We start from the raw sequence: 23,428 nt of genomic DNA, 5'->3' as shown, positions 1-23,428 counted from the left end.
CAATGCAGATTAAATAGACAATATACTGCTTCTTTTTCTTTTTCTTTCTTTCTTTTTCTCTCTCTCTCTTTTTTTGAGCAGTCATAAACTCTTGAGAAAGCAAACTCCCACCCTCGAAGAGACACACATTCCTGCCTCTGTCATACTGCTTGGGAGGGACCACCTAGCAATTGGGAAGCTCAGATGACTTCATTTTAGGCTTGAGAAGATGCCAAAGACTCTCCCTGAGAACCAGCCTAGAGAGACAGACATTCAATCGAGTTTTTCAATGAGAAGCATATGTCCAGAGTACACACACACTTCTTCCCCTCACGTATGGAAGGAAACAATTCGAAGTACATTTTGTCCCAAGGACTGACTCATGCTTATCCTTTGAGGTTTAACTTTTTCATTTATATCCCAGGATCCTGCCATAAACAGGCAAATAGAAAGATTGTTCTGAGAACAACTTCTGGGCAATCTATTAATGGAGTGGCAATTACCAATGGGAAACACTGAAGTCTGGTGAAGTCCAGGCATCCACAGAGTCGGTAAGAAACATTGTTTCTCTTTCTCCCTTCTATGATCATCTCTCTAGTGACAAGTCAGTTCCATTCAGTCAGCCAAAGCCCGTGACCTGCATGCTCTCACCAAGTAGGGCTCATTATATTGTTAAACAGACACAAGATGATTCCAGATAGTCTATGAAAGGTCAGATCTGTTATGAGTCACATATTTCCATAACCTGTCTGATCATATGTAATCCCTTGGCTAGCTTTTGAAAACCCCAAGAGCTCACTGGCTTGATAAGACAACCCACAGCAAGCAGGCTCTCTAACTGTAGCTGTTCAGCATGGAATGCCAATGCTTGGAACTCTTCAGACACAGAAGAGAGGCACATGCTTGAATTAAGAAGACCCTGGCTCCCTGTAGAACTCCACTGGGTTCTACAGAAAGGCTCTTGGAATTTGTCTTCATTTTTGAGGAATAACCTTGGGTTGTGGCCCTGGTCGGCATGCACACTAACCTCTGAATGCTTCAGTCCTTGGGTCTCTTCACGGACACATGCAGGAAGGTTAGTCTAGGTGATTTCTCGGTAAGGAGTTTTAGTTTAAATCCCAGCTAATCTGAGCGGCTACAGGGACGGCTCTGATCTCTTGACACATCTTAGTTCAAGTCTACAGAGAGCAGCAAAGTCAGGGCAAACAAACAGAGCTATCGGTTCCCCTCCTGCCCTCCCTTCCACACAGTTCTCCTCCACCAGCAGCCTCCGTCTTCTGCATCAACAGAGTCCTATCAGAACCCAAACACCAGCCTAGGAAGGGGGTGGATGAGCCTCGGCTGTCCCTGCAGAGCCAGGGTGAAGGCGGCTTAGTGGCTGAGATTTCACCCCCATGGCGGCACGCCCTGCTTGTTTTCCGTGCTCTGGGTATTTTTAGCATCTGTAGGGAAAAGCTCAGCCACACAGGGTGGCTGTTATGCTACTAATGACACCCTGAGCTCCAAGAAGCAGCAGTCACTGCAAGTGCTGAAGCTTCAGGTGTGAGAAAACAACACTTCACTGAAAAGTCACACCCACGCGGAGGTGGGGGAGGGAAGAGGAGTTGATGAATTAAGCTGGAATGAGCTCTGGTGTGACTTACCTAACTATGAGAATTTTCAAGATTGTAGTAGGCACCCATATTTCTCCTCTCCCTCTCTTTTGTTTTCTTTCTTTCTTTCCATTCCTTCCCTTCCCCCCTCCCTTCCCTTTTGTCTTCTCAGCCCCTCTTTGGAGGACCACCCATCTCTATGTGCGCCACAGAAGTACCTACAATGATCCATAGCCAACCAGAGTGCGCTTTTCCTCACTGGCCACACCCGGAATGAATGGAACTGGAGTTCACCAAGGAGACTCTTCCCTGGGGCCCTTCCTGGAAGCATCAGGAAAGAGGGGGTCAGTTTTCATTGCTGTGATTAACTGTGAAGGCACCATATGCCTTGAGCTGTCAGGACCCATCATTGCCTGAAACAAAGATAACTAAGAAGCAAGTCCAGGCAAGAGACACGGTAACGCATATCTGTGTTACTGCTTGGTCCTGCCGTATCTAATCCTGCAAAATCCCTGGACACCTCAGTTACATCAGCTCTCTCCCTTTGTGCCACCAAGAATACTTGAAGGAATCTGGATTCAGAGCTGTCATTAAATGTCAATTTTTCAAAACTTTAGGCCAGAGAAAATGTAAGTAACCTGCAAGCCTGTCCACTGATACCCACTGTGCTGGCTCAGGGGCCCCTAAATTGTTTTATCTCCCACAAAAGTAGAAGACACTAAACCAATCCCCCTTTGCACTTCCAGAAAATAACAGGCCCCACAGCACCAGTTCATTGGCTGCCTTTCCAAGAAAAGCTAAACATCCCCGATGGCCTTCAGGTTCTGGGCACAGTGAGCGAACATGGGACTCTGAGCACACAGTCCCTTCACGGAGGAGAGATGGCTATGATGATGAGCATAACAATATGTCAGTAGCCTGTACACATCAGTCTACAAACTCACATTCTCTTAAGGTTAAATGCTCACGGCCACCTTATGAGGCTTGTATCTCAATGGCCCCTCTGATAGATGAGACACTGGAACTCAGGACTGATCAACCTGTGCAAGATCACACAGTAACTAAGACATGAATCAGGCCTCGAATTCAGCCCATTTGTAGCACAGAGCCCATGTTTAGCCACTGCACTGATCTTTCTACTGAGTCACCTGCTGATTGTGGACCTTTGTTGCTATCACTTCACACTGCCCACCTTCCCTCCCTGGGCGACATCTAACGTCCTCACCACAACAGAGAATCGACTTCTCATGAAAAAATGTCCTTATTACCTGTGAAAGTACAAATCACACATCTTAACACTTATCCTAAAGCATAGATGAGTGACTAAGAGTCTGTCTCAAACACTTGAGATACTTATTTCAAGGATGCAGTAGTGAAAGAAACTTGAAAGGTCTGGTCCAGGGGGTTGGATTCAGCACACGCTAGAGTGAGCACTCGCTCTTCCATTCAGCTATATCCCCAGGTCTTCAACATTCCCTCTGAATCAGTCTTCAGTCTGATTCAGCTTTTCCCACCAGGACACCATAAAAGCCAAAAATCTACAGCTAAGGAAATCATCAAACACGTAGAAGAGAACGTGTGTATTAAGAGATTTATCACAGTGCTCCACATTATGATGAAATCTTAGAAATAATATAAATGTTCAATGATAGGGGACTTATTTAGTCAATTGCATGGTGTAGCTATGACTTGAAAATACATAAACTGACTGAGTCATTAACAGTTACATCAAGGAATAACAGAGTAGGAACGATATCTGATGTGTTTCTAAGTAAAAACAGCACACTTCCAACCGTATGTATAGGTTTTTGTTCTTTTGGTTTGGTTTGGTTTGGGGTGAGATGGTTTTTTGACACAGGGTCTCACTGTGAGGTTCAGGCTAGCCTCTACTCACTATTGTAGCTGTGATGCTTAGTTTTTTTGTCAATATAACACGAGCTACGGTCATCTGAGAAAGGGGAAGTGCAATTGAGAAAATGTTTCCATCAGTTTGGCCTAGGGGCAAGTCTACAGCGCATTTTCTTAATTGATGGTTGATGGGGGAAGGCCCAGCCCAGTATAGGTAATGCATCCCTGGGCAGGTGGTTCTGAGTGGTATAAGAAAGCAGGCTGAGCAAGCCAGGGTAAACAAGCCAGTAAACAGCACTCCTCCATGGTTCTGCTTCAGTTCCTGCCTCCAGGTTCCTGCTTTGAGATCCTGTCTTGACTTCACTCAGTTGATAGACTGTGACCTGGATGTGTAAGTGAAATAAACCCTTTCCTCCTAAAGTTGCTCCTTGTCAGTGTTTTATCATAGCAACAGAAAGCAAATTAGGACAATACCCAGGCCAGCCTCCAACTCCCAGTCACCCTCCATCTCTTGCCCCCCAGTACTGAGGTTACAGGGATGCATCCCCACGCCGTCACAGTTATTTCAAATGACAACCACACAGACTTAAAGGACATAAAACTGACAGCAGGAGGATTGTGGTTGCTTTTGTTTGGGTTTGTTACTTTGGATGGTTTTGGGCTGAAATTTTTTTTTTTTGTTTTACTTTTAAAAGATTATTTTGCACCATGGCATTGTAAAAGAAATAATCCTAAAAGTGTTGTAAGGCTCAAGGAGATGAAAATGTTACTAGGACTTCAAAGCAAAGGAATGGCCAAGCTGAAGGTACCAGGGCAGGGGCAGATGACGGAGGCAGATGCTGGGGTGGGGCCAGGTTCTCACTCAGCAGCTATGGATCTTGAGCTGCTCGGCCTCTCAGGGTCCTCCTTTCCCTGTCCACAAAACAAGGATGCTACTGTGGTGTCTCTGCTTACCTTGGCTGGGCTTTTCAGTTTGTTGCCCATAGTCCACCAAGGTGTGAAAATAGCGAGATGTTCATTCAGAAATAAACAACTCATAAACGTTAAGTTGCCATTCTGAGTAGCATGGCCACGTCTTTGGGCAGCCAGGCCCAGCCCACCAGGACAGGATCATCCTTCATCTCATGTACGCATACTGTGGATGCTACCCGCTCTGTGTCAGTAGCAACTCAGACAGCAGCCAGATTATGATCATGGAATCCTACAGCCTTTGTTTAATTAATCCTTATTCTACTTAATAATGGCCCCAAGGGAAGAGGAGTGATGCTGGATAATGTATTATTATGGTCTGTTATTAGATATCATTGGATATTGTCAGTTTCTCACAAGCCTAGTTGATAAAGTATTTTCACAGGTAGGCATGTGTAGGAGAAAAGAGTTTATCTAAGGTTTGGCACTGTCCACTATTTTGGGTATCCACTGGGGGGGGGGTGTCTTGCAACACAGTCCCTCACAGACAGGGAGCGGTGAGGGATGGAATAGTACTAACCACCGGGTGTTCTGGAGACCACACGAGCCAACATATCTGATGCATTTTAAACAATCCCTGGCACAGAATAAGCTCTGCTTTAGCCACAGCTACCACCATGATGAGCACAATTACTTGTCTACTCATGATGAGCACAATTACTTGTCTCTGAATTCCATTGCCTACCAACAGATTTGCCTATCAGTAGGGGTCTACTCAATGCCTGTGCTGTGATGCCCAGTGGACTGTACCAGATAATGCTGATGTTCTAAAGAACAGCCACCATCATACCACCTCCTCAGCATGCACACTACACACCGTCTCCTGACAGAGCCTGTCTGTAGGCTCTCTAAGTGCCCAGGGCACAGCAGTGTCCTCCTGACATGTGTGGAGCCTTGACAGTTGAGCAGATGGAAGGGGCCACTGACAAACTCTATTGTCACAACACAGGAGAGTTCGGCAAAGGCCTGTCCTTTCCTCCTCTGTTCTAGTCAATACTTTCTGTGGTTGTCCGAAGAAGAAACGTACACCAGCGCAAAGAAGAGTGTGGTGTTGCTGAGCACAGCGTCTCGTGGAATGCAAGGACATGAGACAAAATGGTAACAGAAGCTCTCTTGTCAAATGTGATTTACATCTGTGGTTGGGTTATTATCAATAAAGCCAGGTAGAGCTGCGAATGATTTTTTAAATGATACCATAATCATTTTATAGATATTTGAACTGCAAAGTAAAAAAAAAAAAAAAATTGTGTGCCAAACTGTGGATGAGCTCGGATATCACGGGGGACACAGAAAATAACCATCCTCTTGGCTGATCTGAGTTCTGATCTCATCTTTGAGCCCCTAGAGGCTCTAAGAAGGAATGTACAGATAATGGACGTGTGTCTCCACCCTCCTGAATAAGACAGACCCACTCAGAGGACATCTGCACTGCACACGGCCATAAATCACAACAGCAAGCATACATTGGACCCAAGAGTCCTAAAGGAGTCTCAGAGCTTCAGCTTTCTGGCCTGTGGGTTAAGGATATCAGATCATAAGCCATGGAAGACACTTGTCAGCTGACTGGAGAGGCCTAGCCTCTTGCCAGTATGGGACCTTTATCACCGTCCTCATTTCCAAGTCTCCAGAAAGGGAAGAAATACCATCATAGAAGTTTGGCCCCTTGTATATTTGTTCCACTGGACAGCTACACAGAGACTTTCAGCCATAGGATTGGAGAACTTAAGAGGATTTTAGAAATCTGAGTCTTACTCTCCCACTCCAAAGCCTAAAGGACAAGGGGGAGGTAGTTGTTGGTAGTGGTGGTGGCAACAGTGGTGGTAATGGTGGTGGTGGTGGTGGTGGTGGTGGTGGTGGTGGTGGTGGTGGTGGTGGTGTGGTGGTGAGGGTGGTGGTGGTGATGGTGGTGATGATGATGATGGTGGTGGTGGTGATGGTGGTGGTGGTGGTGGTGGTGGTGTGGTGGTGGTGGTGTGGTGGTGGTGATGGTGGTGGTGGTGGGTGGTGGTGTGGTGGTGTGGTGATGGTGGTGATGGTGGTGGTGATGGTGGTGGTGGTGATGGTGGTGGTGGTGGGGGGGGGGGGGGGGGGGGGGGGGGGGGTGGTGGTGGTGGTAGTGAAAGTGGTGGTGGTGGTGAGAAAGTGAGATAGAAATCTCCTTTCTAAGTTGAAAATTAGACCAATGAATCTCCCAGTCAAATTGGGAAAATGCTTTTCCAGAACATGGTAGGGAGGTAACAGGTGTTACCAACCTCAGGTTCCATAACATGACAAGTTCATTTCAAATGAGTTCCCATTTCATCCTCCAGACAACTCTGCAAGGAAAATTGTATTGTTTACTTCTTTCAGATGGGCAAATGGAGGCTCGGAAAGACTCAGCTCTTGGGCATTCAGCTCAAGTTACAGGCCAGCCTGGGATACAGTGAGACCCTGCCTCAAACCTCTGTCTCAAAAGATAGATGTATCATAACAGATTTCGGGAGCTCAACATTAGAGAAATGTTGAAGAATGGTCCAGGGATAAATCATCTTCACAGCAATGGCTGGCGCACAGAGGAGCTTATGGGCATTCGTCCGTAAAGTTCCTCACTACTGAAATAAATGTTTTTAGCTAAACCCATCTTACACATGTGAAAACTGAGGCTTGGAAAGCTTAAGTAAATTGTCTTAAAATTCTCTTGTCTGGAAAACTTACCCTTCACTAAACTCCAGTTCTTTTTATTGTTAAAGAAAATGAGGGGTGGGAATTTATTTTTGGTTGTGAGCGTAGCCTTTAACGACTGAGCCATCTCTCCAGCCCAGGGGCTTTCTTCTTCCACATCAGAGTTCTAATTTGAACTTGTTTCTGGTCAGCCAGTTACTGGAGATGATGGCCTTAATCTGTGGGAGAGCACTATCTAAGCAGGAGTGAGTCAAGCCTTGTTTGTGGGAGGGGCTTATCTAAGCAGGGGTGCGTCAAGCCGTTCCGAAGGACAGAGGAAAGCAGGGAGGAAGGGAGAGGGTTAGTTTAACACCCTACTTCTGGAAACATGATTCAGGGAACCAACCTTTTATGCAACTCTCAAGTACCAGGGGAAGAGAGTCCTTAACCAGTGACGAGGATCCGAGGAAGATGGCGGCCCCTGGAGATCTTTCCCCATTAGATGGAACAGCAAGGAACAATACCCACTTTCCTGAACAGTGGCCACATTTTACCCCCTCCCGAAAACACTGGGTGTGCTTATTAATTGTGTGCTGGACACAGCTCATTAATAATTCACTTTAGGAGTGCTTGGTTGCCATGGTAACAACAGCAAGGCCTGTTTGTTTGCTTGCCTTAAAACAACTGCGTGGTGTATCTGGGATGTTCTTTCATGAATGTTGGGTTTCTGGAGACATTCCATGTGTATGAGTGAATGTGATAGATACAGAAGAGATGCCTCTAAAATGCAGTTTATGAGCTACTGAATGGCAGAACATTACAACAGGGGAAGCAAAATGCCTTTCTCAGCTTCATACTGCCCCCTTCTGGAAGGAAAGGGAAATAACAGAAATGCATCCTATTACTGGATGCAATTAGCTATGAAACTTTAACCGTATGAAAAATTCTATGTAAAGTACACTTAATCTTTTTCTTTAATTGCTTAACATTTATTTTCAATTATATAAATGCATGCGTGTCTGTGTGTGGGTATGTGTACATGAGTTCCAATGACCATGGAAGCCAGAGGCATCAGATGCCCTGGACCTGGAGTTACTGGCAGTTCTGAACCCCCTGAGAAGGGTGCTGGGAATCGAACTGAACGTGTTCTAGGCATTTCTGACTTGGCCTTTTATGGACCTACAAGACGACGTTAAAAGCTTGCATCCTTCAGGGTCCCTCTGGCCTCGCTCTATAGAAACACAGATAGATGCCTTCTTCCAGGCTAGCTGGTAGCACACGAGCCTGTGACTCCCTGTCTGTGTCTCCCAGCAGTCCCATGCGTGACACTCAGGAGTGTCTGTGGAAGAGTCAGCAAGAAAATCTGGACAAAGCAGTATCTCTCCGGCCTTGGTTCCCTCTGTTCAAACACTTCAAGCCACAGTAGCTCAGGAACCTAAGTCACCGGTTGTCTCGGTTTCCCACTGGGGTTCCTAGAGGAGAGTGAGATGTACACGAAGGGTCTATTCTTTTGGCTCAGCACATAGGTTTCCTCATCCTCTTCAAGTTTCTCCCAGGGGTTTGGGTCTCTCTTAGGCCGTCAGTTGCCCAGGCTTCAGTTTGTGTTCTGCCAAATGAGGATTTTCTTCAGCCAGTGACATTCACAGCTTGCAATATGGACTTCTAATTTTAAATGGCCATTGTGACATCCAGTAACTGGTTCGGCTAGTTGTACACATTCATTTGGTCAGTGGATGACTTTGGCCTTGCCCCAGCAGAGCCCAAGGCAGAAAGATGAGAAGCAATTCAACCGGACTTAAAACTCAGAAAACAAAACAGAGAAATACTTAACACTGAATTTCACATGTTTGGCCACAGCCCGCGGGAGGAATATGTGTGTTCACTTTTTCCCTGTGATCCAGACATACACATTCATGCACAGGAATGCACACTTGAACACGCACGCACTCAACCTGCAGAAAACAACCCTCGCCTTTCCACACGTGATGTGCACTGGTGCCTCCTTATCCCTCATCCAGGGGCATAGGCTGCCAGTTCAGACATACCGTGTCCTTCCTGTACAAGCATACCACTGATAAAATTTCATTTCTCAGGTAAGCACACTACAAGGCCCACAAAATAACTGACAATAAAATAGAACAAACAGAGCAACATAACTGTGATAAAGTGGTCATCACCCCCTCCCCATCTGGGAACAACTGGAGTCTGGTCATTTCTATTCCATGCCATTTTGTTTTTAGAGTTTGTTTTTGAGGTTTTGTTTTTTCAAGTAAATCACCATATCTCTTCACTGCCCAGTTTTGGGACCTGCCATTTGAGAAGCACTCGATGGAGTTATGGCCCCCCAGGACCCCACCACACCCATGTAATGAAATGAAACATGCTAGAGGTTGACAGCACACAGCAGATTTTGGAAATTATCCCAAAAACACAGTAAGGGGCTGGGGAGGTGGCTTGGTGAGTAGAGCATTTGCCGTGCAAGCCTGAGGACCAGACTTGGGATCCCCAGAATCCGCATAAAAGCCAGGTAGGTGTGGCAGCCCTCCTGTAACCCCAGCTCTGGAGGCACAGATGTGGAACTCCTGGAGCAGAAGCAGTCTGGTTGGCCAGACTTTCCAAAACAGAAGACACTCAAGCCTCCTCACATGGACATGCACAAGCAAACACTCACACACACACACACACACACACACACACACACACACACACACACGTATGTATCCTCAAAAAGTAAAGCAAATAAAAATAAAAATTAAAAAAACTCATCAATGGTTTTTTGTATTTGCTGTCTGTTGGAGCAACAGAAGTCTCTGTGCCCTGAGACAAATAAAATACACTTTCAGAACTAAGTTCATCTCTTTCTTTCTTCTTTATTACTGTGGTTATGGGAAAAATCAATATTATGTATGTGACTCAGTTATATTTCTGCTGGGCAGGAACAATGTCTTAAATTTTCTTTTTGTATATTTTATGCACATAGTCCTGGGTTACATAATGACATTTTCATGCACGAATATACTTTATGTTGAGTATATTCCCTCCATAGGCCCTTCTGTCCCCTTTCTCACCCCCACCCCTCCTGTTAGTTCCCTCTGTTCCCCTGGGTAGTTTTATTTCTACTTTTGTGTCATACATACAGACAGGGTTTTATGTATCTATATAAAATCTAGACACCAGCCACACTTGAGAGAAAACACTAAATCTGTCTTTCTGAGACTGATTTAATTTGCTTAGCATGATAATCTCCAGTCGCATCCACAATATCAGCCTACCATGGCCCGCTGGTCCAATATAGCCTGTCAACTGTTTGTGTAAATAAAGTTTTATTGAAACACATGCACACTCATTCATCAGCATATTGTCCATAGCCGTCATCCATGCTGCAATGGCAGAAGTGAATAGCAACAGCACGAACTGTACTGGCATTTACAAACCCTAGAATATTCACTAGCTCTTTGAGGGAAAAAGTCAGGCCCTGAACAGAACACGGCCTCTGCAGGGCACTGGCTCCAGGATCTCCCGTGGATGCCACAGGCTGCAGATGATAAAATCCCTCATACACAATGATAAATGCAGTATTTTCACAAAACCTATATACGTCTTCCTGTGCGATTTAACCACATGCTTAGAACACCCACTGTAGTGTAAATGCTGTGCTAGTTTGCCATTTATTTATGGTAGTTACTACGTTGTATTGCTTAGAGGATAATGACAGGAAAACATCTGTACAAGTTCAGGGCAGATGTGACCAAGTGTTCTTTCATCTATTAACAGATGTGTTTGGTGGAATCCATGCATGTGAAACCCACAGACTCCGAGGGTTGATGGTGTCACTGGCTCGATGCTGATCACCATCCTGTGAAAGGAGTTTTCCCGGCACACATCACAAATGATGCGTGCTCTCAACTTATCCGAGGTCACCCAGCTGGGTCCCACGTAAACAGAATCAGAATCTGAACCTCAGTTGATCTTACAGCGAGGCCTGAGCCACCATTTCTACCTCATGCTTACTTTCCCAAACGTCCAAACACTCGCCCTGTCTAGATCTTGATGCAAATCCCACTTCTGTAACCTACCACCCACCTAAGCACCAAACACCCCAGAAGGAAAGGGAGCCGGGACAGGGTTGGGTGGCCTCAGGCATCTTCCAGGGAACTGAAGGGTTTAAATTGCACTTCCATTTCAGGTAACAGTTCTTGCTTCTTGCCAGCATGCCAGTAAATGCTGCCCTCCATGCCACACTTACAGTGGTCAAAGTGGAAGCTGGCTCCGCCTGTCCACACCCACATCGAGGATTTTCGTTGAAAGAGTCGGTTTTCTTTTTTCAACTCTCAGATCCTTGGGTTTCAATCTCAGATATCTCAATTATCCAAAGCCACTTTGAAATCAATGGATGGGAAAGGTTTCCTGGGCTGTTTTTGAGGGAAAATGCAAATAATGAAACTGTTTGCAGAGTGATACCTTATCTCAGTAAGCAAATAACGATCACTCATAACCATCCTAGTGTGTGTGTGTGTGTGTGTGCGTGTGCGCGCACACACATGTGACCTGCACATGTATGTATTGAACACAATCCTCAAAGGGTGAAAAGGAGTCTTTTTGCTTATATCGGTTTTAATATTTTTCCTATTGTGAGAAGTCAATTGCTTTGTAATTTTCTGTTCCTGGTTGAAAAGAACACATTTGTCTGAGTGGGATTTTGAGCACATTGCCACTCTCCCACTGACTTCTATGGGAAGACACACAACATGGCCTCAGGCTAGGACAGAGGAAAACCAGGCATGGTTTAGGGGTCAGATGGAGAGCATAGCTGGCCAGCTTTGAGTAAAAGAGAGGCTGCAGCGCCCCCCGGTGTCAGGGCAGTGGAAGTCCCAGGAACAAAGAGAAGAAGACTGCTTCTTGGCCTCTCCAGACAGCAGTCCCTGCGGGACAATCCTGTACAGACTGAGATTGCCAGAGCCAAGAAGCAGTTAAAGCCTTCTTGAGTTTGTTGTTCATATTTATTCTTGCCCGATCAGACATCTGAAAGGCCAAGGCCCATCCTTTGGCTTCTCAGAGATGGGCCCAGTGTTCCCACACTTATTTGTTCCCAAGGGCATCAGAGGGTCTTGGGAAAGCCTACTGAGGGGCTGCCCTGGTTCCTTCAGTGTCTGGCTAGTCTTGGCATCCTCAAACCTCCTTTTCTGGAAGATTCAGAATCAGTGAGGTCACATGTTTGCTTGGAGGGGTGGGCAACCAATGTATCATTAACATATTTACATTGAAGGATGTTTACTTTGGAGGGCCTAATTTTGTGTGTTTGGGGGGGGATGTGCATCATTGGGCTGAAGTGGTAATAGGTGGTAAGTTGGATCAGCCACCTTTTCCAAGCACTTACGTGTTCCGGAACAAGTCAAAATGACAGGAGGCTGGTATTTCATCCCCCAAGCAGCTGTGGTTATACCTAGTCTATAGTAACATTGGATGAGGAGCCTGAATTTCCAAAAGGCCGAGTCACATGTCCAGGAAGAAGCCTGTGTGGGATTCAAACATCTTGAGGTTCCTCATTGGTGTCAGGTGCCCTACGCTAAGGTTCAGGCCAGAGTGTCACGTACTGTAGCAGAAAACCCAGGATTCACTTTCTGAACACAGAAGCTGCGATGTTCTGTGTGGCTGCCAGATGGTGAGCAGCTGACTGTAGTCCAGAAGGCCTTCCTAGCGCCTAGCGGAGGGCCAGCCGATCTCCAAGCATCTGTTAAACGACTGGCTGGTGCCACATTTTACTGCCACCTGAGAGATCTGTGTTACAACCCAGGAGGGCTCTCGGTGTTTACGGCCCCCACACTGAAGGCATGGGGAGTTCCTGACCTTCCTCCAGTGCTAAGAGTGGGGCTCCTCCTTCCCTGATGACTTCAAAGACAGGTGACTGGAAGTGGTGCGCAGCATGCCCAGCCCATCTGGCGGGCTCTGAGAGCCCATCCTTTCAGTCCTTTCTGCTGTCTCCTTGTTCCAGGCGGGGATGGTAAATCAACTCCGAAACCTGAGTTCATGACCAAGTCTTGAATTAAACTGAGATTTGGCATTGAGCAAGGGGCATTCATACAACATGTGAAAGGGCAATTTAGAAACATGAGGGAAGAGCCACCCACCACCTTTCCCTCCCAGTCTGAACACTCCCTTCTGACTCTGTGTCCCCCCACCCAGAAACATAACCAAGCGAAATTTATGAATAAAATAAAAAGGATCATACAGGTGCTGTGTGACTTGTAGTGGATTTATTGCCCAATTTACCCTCAGTAAGTTAAAAAACAAACCTGTCATTTGAACATTCACTAATATACCTGACATCTGTACATCACAGCTTAGATAAACCTATTGTAAATGTGCTGGGAATTTTACATTGGCCTACAGTTGGACAAACGCATCCAAAACAAGGTCTATTCTAAAGTAACGTTGAACATCTTACACAGTTTACTGTGTGCTGTATAAGGAATAGCAGAATCCATGTACACGTGTGCTCTCACCACCATGATGTCAAAAATCGCCAGTCAAGTCATCTTAAAGTCGGGGACTGTCTGTTTACCTAAAACGGGCCAAGCACCGTCCCATTCGCTTGAATGTGAACCTGCCGCGTTTGACTGAGTGCTCCCTCCCTTGGTACTGTTCTGACTCTCTTTCCAGTACCCCTTCCTGCCCCACTGAGCAAGTCTCACTTCCATTCCAAGATCAAAAACTTTCCCCCAAAGGCAGACCTCCCACTCCTCCCTGTTCAGGTAGATCTGTCGTCCTGGCCTTCTCAGGACATTGCAGCACACACATTAGGTAGACACCCGGCCCCTGAGATGATGTCAGCTGGGCAGAGAGGGACCAAGGGCGGTCAGGTCCCCAAAGCTGTGCAGGTACCACAGGGAACAGGCTTCTCGGTTGTCACCTTGCTCCTATAGATGGTGGGTATACAGAGAGGGAAGCTGGGACTTGAACACGCTGGAGTGAAAAGGGATCTTGCAGATACATGAAAGTTCAAATAGCTAATTGAATTCTCACTGGGAACAACAACAGCAAATCTAACTTGAGCTCAAAGACTGTAACCTTTGTCCTATTAAAAAGGCCTAGATGATCCAGCCATAACTGACCACATGGCCAGATGCCCGCTTGTCTCTGAAGAGTACCTTCTGTGGTCTCACCTTCCCTTAATTCCAAAGATGCTGTGAGGTTGCCAACGCCCTGGCCAAGAGCAGTATGGAAACCCAAGTGATAAAAGCTAGTGATTGCGTCATTCTATTAGCAATGACCAAAGCCATTGGTTGACCCGGGTTCTGGAGAAGTCCAGTACTGCATTTCAGTTCTGGTATACAAGAAGCCATTGGTAAAGGGGGAAAGGCTTTTCACAGAAGCACAGGTCCTCTTTATGATGCCTGAGTAACTCCGCTGCAAGCTACATCGTCCGAGAGAAGTGTGTCCCCGCTTTGGTCTTGGAGGATACCTAGCTCCTGAGGACCACTGCCTGCCCTCCGAACCTGGGCACCATGTGGCAAGTGATGGTTCCAGAGAGCCTGTGAGGGGAAAGCTCTCACAGGAACCAGAGACACCCCGTGCTGCGGCTTAATCCTTCACAGTGATTAGCTTGAAGGACAGCCGGGACTGAATAAGTATAGGCAATTCCTGAGAAGTTAGGACACTGAGGACCATGTCACAGGTCATGGCAGTGCCCACTAGAAAAACCAGAAGACAGGGGTGCCCTGTGAGGAGGACAGAGCCCAAGCCAGGCACTCCGACTGAACTGACTCTTAGGAAACTCCCATAAAATGTTTCCAAGTTTTTTTTTAAAACACTGAAAACAACTACTTTTATAACTACCATTATTTTATTGTATTTGTCTTGAATAGGATCTGTACATTGGCACCATCCCTATATGATGGAGGCTGGGAAACCAAGGGCCGGGAAAGCAAACTTGAACTTTTCCATCTCTCTCTGTCACTAAGACCTTTAGAGGAGCAGGCATCCAGCCTGGGGAGAGGCCCCAGCTTCACCCGCACAGAGAAGGGGTGGCCCAAGGTGAAGCAAGGACACAAATCAGTCAGATAAGGGTGTACTGTGTACTGGGCAGAAAGAAGGAAGGCTCGGGGCTATCTGAGCCACAGCTGGGAGCTTTGGGCACAATACTGTGGTTTTGTATGTGTGTCCCTACAAAGTCTACATGTTGAAATCCTAATCGCCAAAGAGATAATGTTAGGTAGTAGGTCACTGAGAGGTGGTTAGGTCACAAGGACGAAGCCCTCATGAATAAGATTAGTTCCCTAACAAAAGGAGCAGAGAGCTCATTCTCTCCTTCCTGTGGACATGGGGAAAATACCCTCTGTGAGAAAAGGTAAGGCCTTACCAGACACCTGCCTCCATCTTGGCCTTGGACTTCCCGGCCTCCAGAAGCACAGAAAAGAAATTTCTATTATTTATGAACCACTCAGTTTATAGGAATATGTGGAAGCAGCCCCCACAAAATAAAGATATGAAGGCACCTCATTTTCCTCTTTTCCCCAGTCCTGAAAACTCAGAAGGCACATTGTGAGATAGACTGGAACTCTTTCTGGTCCAGCAGCCAGTGAAGCTGGGATCAAAACACTGGCCTTTCCACTAACTTTTTCTCTGAGCTTCAGGATAATAAAGAGGCAGGCCAAATATTCTGGAACATTCTAAGTCCATGCTGACAACCATTAGAAACGCCATATTATCTCCAACCGTGTGTTAAGTCAATTTGGCATCTGCTCCCAACTTTCACATGCGCTGAGCACTCGCAGTTTTGACAAGGTTGGAACGAGATGGTGTGCCAGTCCAAGGACACACAACCTGAACTTGAAGTGTCATCCACACACAGCAAGCATTCCGTTCCCAAAGGTCGGTGTGAAGTTGGCGGCAGCACCTCATTCTGCCGACTGAAGCCTGCTCCAACAGGCTGGTCAGGGTCTCCAGTGTAACTGTGTTAGTGACTCAGCCACTGTCTGACTGTATCTGGGAGGCGATGTGAATTCCCTAATCCGTGTGTGTGTGTGTGTGTGTGTGTGTGTGTGTGTGTGTGTGTGTGTGCGCGCGCCTGTGCACACATGCGCGGTGCAGAGTAAAGGCCAGAGGACGACCTGCAATATCACTCCCCGGACACTATCCACCTTATTTAGTAAGATGGGATCTCCCTCACTGTCCTGGAACTCATCAGCTAGGCTAAGCTGACAGACCAGCAAACGCCGGAGATCTGCATGTCTCTGCCTCTCTAATTCTAGGATGACAAGCTCACACTGCCACTCCCGGCTTTGGACTAGGGTGCTGGGTCCTTGTGCAAGGCAGGCACTTTGCTGACGGAGTCATCTCCCCAGCTCTGCCTCATCTTAGGAGTGCTGGGTTAAGGCAAAGTCTTCCCTCACACAGCAGCGGGCTAAAGCCACTTTGCTTACTCAACTCTCAGCCCAGTGAGTGTAAGGAGAGGATCTTTCAGAAGAGTCACCCGGCCAGCAGCCTCCTGGGCGGGAGGGACACCTGCCTAGCCCTGCAGCATCTGCCTGTACCTGAGCCGCCTTGCTCTCAGAGACACACCATTCAGTCAAGTGCATTTCCATCAGCCTGGAAGTTGCTTCCAAAATAAAAATGTTTGGTGTGCAATCTGTTCCTACAGTGTGGAAAGGGCAGGTCCACCCACATTTGCCTTTAGTGTGTCCTCATGTTTCCTCTCCTCCCTCTCCTACCCTCATCTTGCCATCTGACCAGTTTAGTCTCTCTTTATCCCAAAGAAAGTCAGCAGTTGACATTCAACAGACTCGGGCTTCCTACAAATAGTTCCTAAATCAGAAAGGAAACTAAAGAAAGTGCTTTTAATTATTCAGTCCAATTACCGTGCCTTTGACCTATCCAGACTACTAAGCCAAACTGGACTCTTTCCTCTGTTCATTCCGAAGTTGTTGTTTTTTTTTCAAGTCTTCACCTGACTTTGTCATGTGGATATTACTACCAAAGACTTTGGTACAAAATCTGGATGGCCGTCAAAGAAGACAGCGAGGTGTCTGTGGAGGGCCAAGGTTAGGTCTTAAGACATGATGGCTATGGTTAGGTGACAGTGTCCCCTCAGAGGGGACACTTCTGTCAGCCACATATTATCACTCATAATGATGGATGGGTAGATGGATGGATGGATGGATGATGGATGGATGGATGGTTAGACAGACAGAAGGATGGACAGATGGATATGGAGTTGGAAACTCCTTGCTTAAAGAGATTCTGATATTACATGGAGACTATATTATAAAAAAAAAAAATATTTGGTCTTTTCTCAGGTTCCTGGCAGGCAATATTAAAATCTTTAGAATCCCATTGGAGTTCTATGAGTGTTCTTATTTTGGATCTGCTAAGTGTCTGTGCATGCTAATGAGATATCGGGTGGCTGAGGGGCCCCTGGATAGCTTCAAACAGGGCTGTTCACTAGAAAGATCCAGGGTTGGAACTTTTAGCACCACCCCAAGTTCACCAGGGGGAGAATGGAGGTTAGTCACCAAGGGGTGATGACGCAGTCAATGGTGCCTGCACAGTTAAACCTCCGTAAGAGAGGATGCAAGGGGCTTTTATGTTGGTGAACACAGTAAGTTGTGGGAGGGTGTACCCAGAAAGGCAGGGGCACTCTGAATCCTACTCCTGTATGTGGCCTATGCATGTTTCCACGGCTGTTCACAGTTGGATCCTTTACTACAAACCAATAATATCAATTCTGTCCATCCTCTGACCTGTTCTAGTTATGAACTGTAAGGCAGGGCCTTAGGATCTACCTAAATTTATAGCATCTAAGATAGGGGCGGACCTTTAACTCTGATACTAACTTTGAGTATATGGTGTGGGGATGAAACCGTCCACAAGAATCCCTCCTGGTGTTGAAATAAGTGCATTCAGAATAAGATGTGTTGTAAGTAAAACAAGTGAAAAGTCGAAAGCATAGAGAAGGGGGAAATCTTCCAGCAGCCCACAAACGAAAACACGACACTCACACCATCAAAGACACCTGGGCTACTTTTCTAATCTTATCGCCAATGGCTTTATGGGAAAGACTTAGCAAATATGCTTGTGGGTGCACAGCACGTGTTACCAAGTAGTCTGCAAAGTCAGGAGGCTGGTGGAGAATCCATGCTGAGTAGAGCAGGTGGCAGGTAACCAGAGTTATGATTCTGAGAACAATGACCGGGAGTCATCCATGGCCCAGGCATCAGGCCCAGAGTGTGTCACTTACCCCTTGTGTGCCAAACTCTGCTGAGTAGGGGGCATTGCCCCTACTTTTAAAAAGCCTTAAAGAGTTCCATTAACTTTCCCAGAGTCTTAAGCTAAGTGAAGAGACAGGAGGATTTTCTTGGGTTTAAGCCGGGATTCAAACTTCTTCGGAACTGTGCAACACTGACTCCTAGACGCTCCTTTACGCAAAGTATTTATTTCATCGTCGACTACTCTAGCATACAGCAAAATAGCAAGTGTTCTTTAGGTCTCCTCTCCTCTCTTATCTTGCTCACTGTCACCATGAGGAGCCCTTCATATAAGCTTGTTCCTGCATGACTCCCTGTTAGAAGTGGCCACACAGTTTGCGGGGAACAGTGCAAACTAACAAGCTGAAGCCACTTGTTACTACAAAGTTCCGCCAAGCACTCCGCCACATGCCGGTGAGGCTGGCTGGCCCTGCTTCTCTGTGTCTGTTTGTTCCCAAGTAATTTGAGATGCTCTTGACGGAGAAATCAGAAGTTCTTATGATAAAGACTCCTCTAATAAGCTTCCTCTCCAGAGACTCTCACTCTTTTATCCATTCAACAAACATCCTGTGAGCCAATGACGGAAGAATCCCAAGGCTTCACTTGAAATGCCCTCAGTGAGACATTAAAGTTACAGCTGGCGGAACAATGACTTTCCTGCTTTCAGAAAATGTGGGCAAGTGGCCCCCTCACTGGTTTGCCTCTGTAGCTGAGCCACAGGCAAAGGGGAAAGGCCTTTGGAGGACATATGGACCCAGGATCAATCTTGGACTCCTAAGGGAGTGTATCCTTTAACTGAAACAGTGTTTCCATGCTTACATTAATTTTGTTGCCAACTGGCTTGAAACACAAGCTAGCCCCCTGGGGTGCCTAGTCAGTCATTTTGCAAAGAATATCTGCTTCCATGCCTCCATTCTTGAACTGTTTATTCTGGGGCTTCTCCCGCCATTCAAATGTACTCTGTATTTCCTCGGGTACCTTTCCATCAGCCTTAGAGCAGACTCCTGCTCTATCCTATACTTGCCCTTCAACTTAAATAAGTTTGTCGATAACCCAAAGAGAAACAGTTTGCACATACCTGAATCCAGAAAAAGGGATCTTTCTTGAACTTTGCTGAGGAGAATCCAGGAGGGCGAGCTCAAGGTGATAAAGAGGATCCAGGGCCAGGGCAGGTAACGAAGACCAAGACTGCCAACTCCGTACAACCCCAAGTTGGTTGTAGCCCCACCCAAAAAAAATTGGATCTCTGGCTGATTCGACAACTCAGGGTGACTTGGAATGTGCAAACTCAAAGTATCAGGGCTTCTTTTCTTTAAGATCTGGGCAACAGCTGGTGCTGGCCTGGGAAAGGACGATTTGTCCTCTGGCTTGCTTCAGAGTGTGAGGAAAATCCCCATTGCCCAGCCTGTAGCCTTACAGCTCCACTGCGCCCTCTGCTGGACAAAATGATTGGGCCTCTTTGGGGAACAATGGTGCATGCCTTGGGCCTTGATATCTGGAGCTGACTAGAAATGTATTAAGAGTCTTGTGACAGAGGAAGACAGTAAATGGGTGAGTGCCTGGTTCTCAGAACTCACAATGACTTCTGGGGCAGAGGAAACTAGAAAACACAGAATTTATGCTTTGATTCTATTTTCACTTCAAAATCTGCAGCCTTGGATCCCAATCTAGCAGTAATCGCCCTGCCAATGGCAGAGGGTGGCTGCAGCTAAGGACTGCTCCGGGAGACTCCTAACTGGCTTTTTGTCCTGTCGAAGGTTCCTGGAATGGTTTTTATCCTCTTATTCCAACAGAGCCAAAATACAGGAAAAACACAGCAAAGGACCAGAAAACTGAAGCAAAGGACTCCGCTCCAGGTATGTCGGGGGATATGTGTGTGTGTGTGTGTGTGGTGTGTGTGCGTGTGTGTGTGTGTGTGTGTGTGTGTGTATGTGTGTGTGTATGTATGTATGTATGTATTATGTATTATGTATGTATGTATGTATAGGCATTCTTTTTCAGGCTAGCAGCAAACACACATACTAAAGACATCATTTCTCTACCTGCAGGAAGTCACAGTAAGGGGACTCCATTGGGAATGATTAAGTGCTCTGAGATGCTCCCTAGCAATCAAAAGCAACAATTTAGCCACAGCACTGGCAGCTTCTGGTAACTGTTCTTCTTCTAAATCGGCTTTATAAGCAGTTAAACTGTCAAGCCTTGAGTTTTATTCACTGATGCAATTTAAATACCATCTTTGACTTAGATCTCGTCTTTGTGTCTGAATGTCTAATCCATTCCAGCTTCTTGTTTCCCTTTGCAAAGGACGAGGAAAGAGAACAGACAAGGTTCTGAAGGGAGGCAGGCGGTCTCAGGGAACACGAGGCCTCAAAGATGTTCATCTGACTAGAACCCACTGTGTTCTGAAAGAAGTGTGGAGAGGGGAGTTTGTAGACTTTCCCAGGCAGCAGAGCGGGGACACAATGGGCCATGGTAAATCCATTGTTGGCTTCAGGAGATGAGCTGCTGCCCAAATGATGGCTTTTGTAACCTACTTCAACCCTGCTAACTCTTAGCAATGAAAAGGCTGGTTATTGACTGCTGGGTAGGGATAGTCCATTGACCAGTACCCTATAAAGATGTCCACCTCCCAAGGAGCAAAAAGACATCTCTTCCCAACCCCGGTCCTATCGCTGGTTTAAGCCTATTTCTTCTCTCCTCTCTCTGCCCTTGTGAGTCTCTTTACCAAAGCAGACAATTCAATTACACCAACATTCACTGGGATGAAGATAATAAGCGGAGGTGAAAATAAATTAAGATAGTCCCGATCCTCAGAGAGATCTGAAAGGCAGGGAGCAGGCAGACCAGAAGACACTTGGCACAATCTGATCTGATGAAGTGCTGAGAGAGGTCTGAACGAAGCAGAGCAGGACGGCCTCCCTGGAAGACGCTCAACTCAAATGTTACCCTTTCAAGAGTCTATCCCTATTTCTCCCAGACTTACAGGGCCATCTATATACTCAGTGGATGCACTCACTATGCTGGGATCGAGGAAGATGCAAAATCAGCTGCTCCTCGGTATTCTAACAGTGCATGAGAGCCAAGTGAAGAAGAGGATAAATAAGCAAGACATCTGAAAGCTGTACTTGCTGCAGTGAAGGAAGAAAACTATGAAGACCGAGGTAGTGCTAAGGAAGAGAGAAGCATGGCATTGAAGCTGATCACCAAAGAATGCTCTAGAAGAAGGCTGTGGAATGGTGAGGAAACAATGGAAAGAAATGGTCTGGGAAGGAAAATGGGCATGCCAGTGCAGGTACAGGAAGATCTGAAAGGCGGAAAGCTATGACGCTTCCAAGAAAGCGATGGCTGTTGCCCGGGCTATAGTGATTTCTGTGGCTATGGAGAGAAAGGCCCAGGCTTAAGAAACCTTTTGGAGAGAAGGGCATGCCCGGTAAGCTTGATTATTAGAGCTGAGATAAGAAAAAAAGGCCAGGGACAAAGCTGGCATTAATGACTTCAGAGCCTTGGCGTGTGGTAGCCCTGTTGGCTGAGGTGGGAGAACTTGGAAGGGAGGAGGTGTGAGTCTGTGGAGGAAAGCATCAACAGCTCCATTGTAGTAACGTGTCCCCATGAACCCATGTATTGCACAAATCGGAACACCAAGTAGGCCACGAGATCTGTCAACCTGGGGTAGAAAAAGACCTGAAATAGTAACGTTCTTCCAAAGATATCAAGAGGGTTGTGGCATGGAAATGTTCCAGGAAGGATCCGAAGAGAACGCAGAGCCAAAAAACATGACTGAAATAACATTGAATCCAAGGAATGTAGAGCTAGCTCGGCAGTTAAACTGCCCGCTACACAAGCATGAGGAGCAGAGCTCAGAACCCCAGCACCCACTTAACAATAAAGTGTAGCAGCATGCCTGGAAGCCTTGCACTTAGATGAGCAGGGAGGAAGAGAGGAGAGGATCCTGGGGCGTGTTAGACAGGCAGTCTAGCAAACGGGTGAGCTTTGAGCTCAGTGAGAGACCCCCTCCAAAACTAGGGTGGAGAGTGGTAGAGAAAGATGTCTGATGCCAACTTCTGGCCTCCACATGTACATATAGGGATGTGAGCATTCACATGTGCTACACCACCACATACAACACACCACACACACACACAGAGTCCAAGAAAATCCACACAGACGTTATATAATGACCTGGGTTGAAGAGGAGAAAAAGGACAGCTCCAGCTAAGGAGATGTAAGAAGGCTCCTAACAGGTGAGTGGAGCGGGAAATGGCAACCACTGCCCAATAATGCTATCCCACACCAGCTCCTGACAGCGATGCCACACAGGCAGGATGAAATGGCTGCCCACATCTTCGGGTTGTGAGAACTGAGGATGTAGACGTGCCCATCTGGGCAGGTAGTGTTTCTTTCTTCTCCACTGTGAGTCATCCTATGGGTGCTGGCTAGTCTTATGTCAACTTCACACAAATCAGAGTTATCTGAAAGGAGGGAACTTCAATTGAGAAATCCGTTAGATCCAGCTGGAAGGCATTTGCTTAGTTAGTTATTAGTGGGAAAGGGCCTAGCCCATTGTGGGCGGTACCATCCCTAGGCTGGTGGACCTAGGCGCTATAAGAAAGTAGACTGAGCAAGCCATGAGGAGCAATCCACTAAGCAGTACCCCTCCATGGCCTCTTCATCAGCTCCTACCTCCAGGTTTCTGCCCTGTTTGAGTTCTTGTACTGACTTCCTTGATGATAAACAGTGATCTGGAAGCGTAAGCAAACAAACCCTCTCCTCTCCAAGTTGCTTTCGGTCATGGTGTTCCGTCACAGCAGTAGAAACCCTAACTAAGACACTATGCCATAGGACTGGTTAGACATGCTGTAGGAAGCCTGAAACAAGATTCCCAGAGACACCTGCTCTCCCCCACAGGAAGCCCAAAGCAAGCAATGAGCTGATTCCAGTTCTTATTCTTATCTTCGACACAGTCTTCCACCAAGATTAGTTGGAATGCCTTCACTGACCCAGCCTTGCCCTCAGCATATACACATGCTGTATTCACACACCCTCAAACTAAGACAGAAGACCCAAGGTGCAGCTCTGCTGCCCTGTGTGTCACATTTCCTATTCACCACCTCTTCTTGATTACCACTCCGAATAACAATTACAGTAATAAATTGTAAT

The 23,428-nt window shown here is 46.6% G+C and overlaps 1 protein-coding gene across 2 annotated transcripts in view; it reads right to left on the bottom strand.

Moving 5' to 3' along the window:
- The window catches only part of Slc1a2 (solute carrier family 1 member 2), a 133,583-nt gene that overhangs the window by 97,152 nt on the left and 13,003 nt on the right, over positions 1–23,428 (bottom strand). Inside the window, exon 1 of one of the 2 annotated variants that reach the window (XM_028877925.2) lies at positions 19,350–19,476. The exons of the other annotated variant lie outside the window; for it this stretch is intronic. The gene's annotated coding sequence lies outside the window, so the exon portion shown is untranslated. Of the gene's footprint in view, positions 1–19,349; positions 19,477–23,428 lie in introns of those variants that run through there. 2 annotated transcript variants of the gene reach the window in all.

Source organism: Peromyscus leucopus, chromosome 4, assembly GCF_004664715.2.
Source record: "Peromyscus leucopus breed LL Stock chromosome 4, UCI_PerLeu_2.1, whole genome shotgun sequence".
Taxonomy (NCBI): domain Eukaryota; kingdom Metazoa; phylum Chordata; class Mammalia; order Rodentia; family Cricetidae; genus Peromyscus; species Peromyscus leucopus.
The sequence above is the reverse complement of the archived record's forward strand: the minus strand, read 5'-3'. Positions and strand labels throughout refer to the sequence as shown.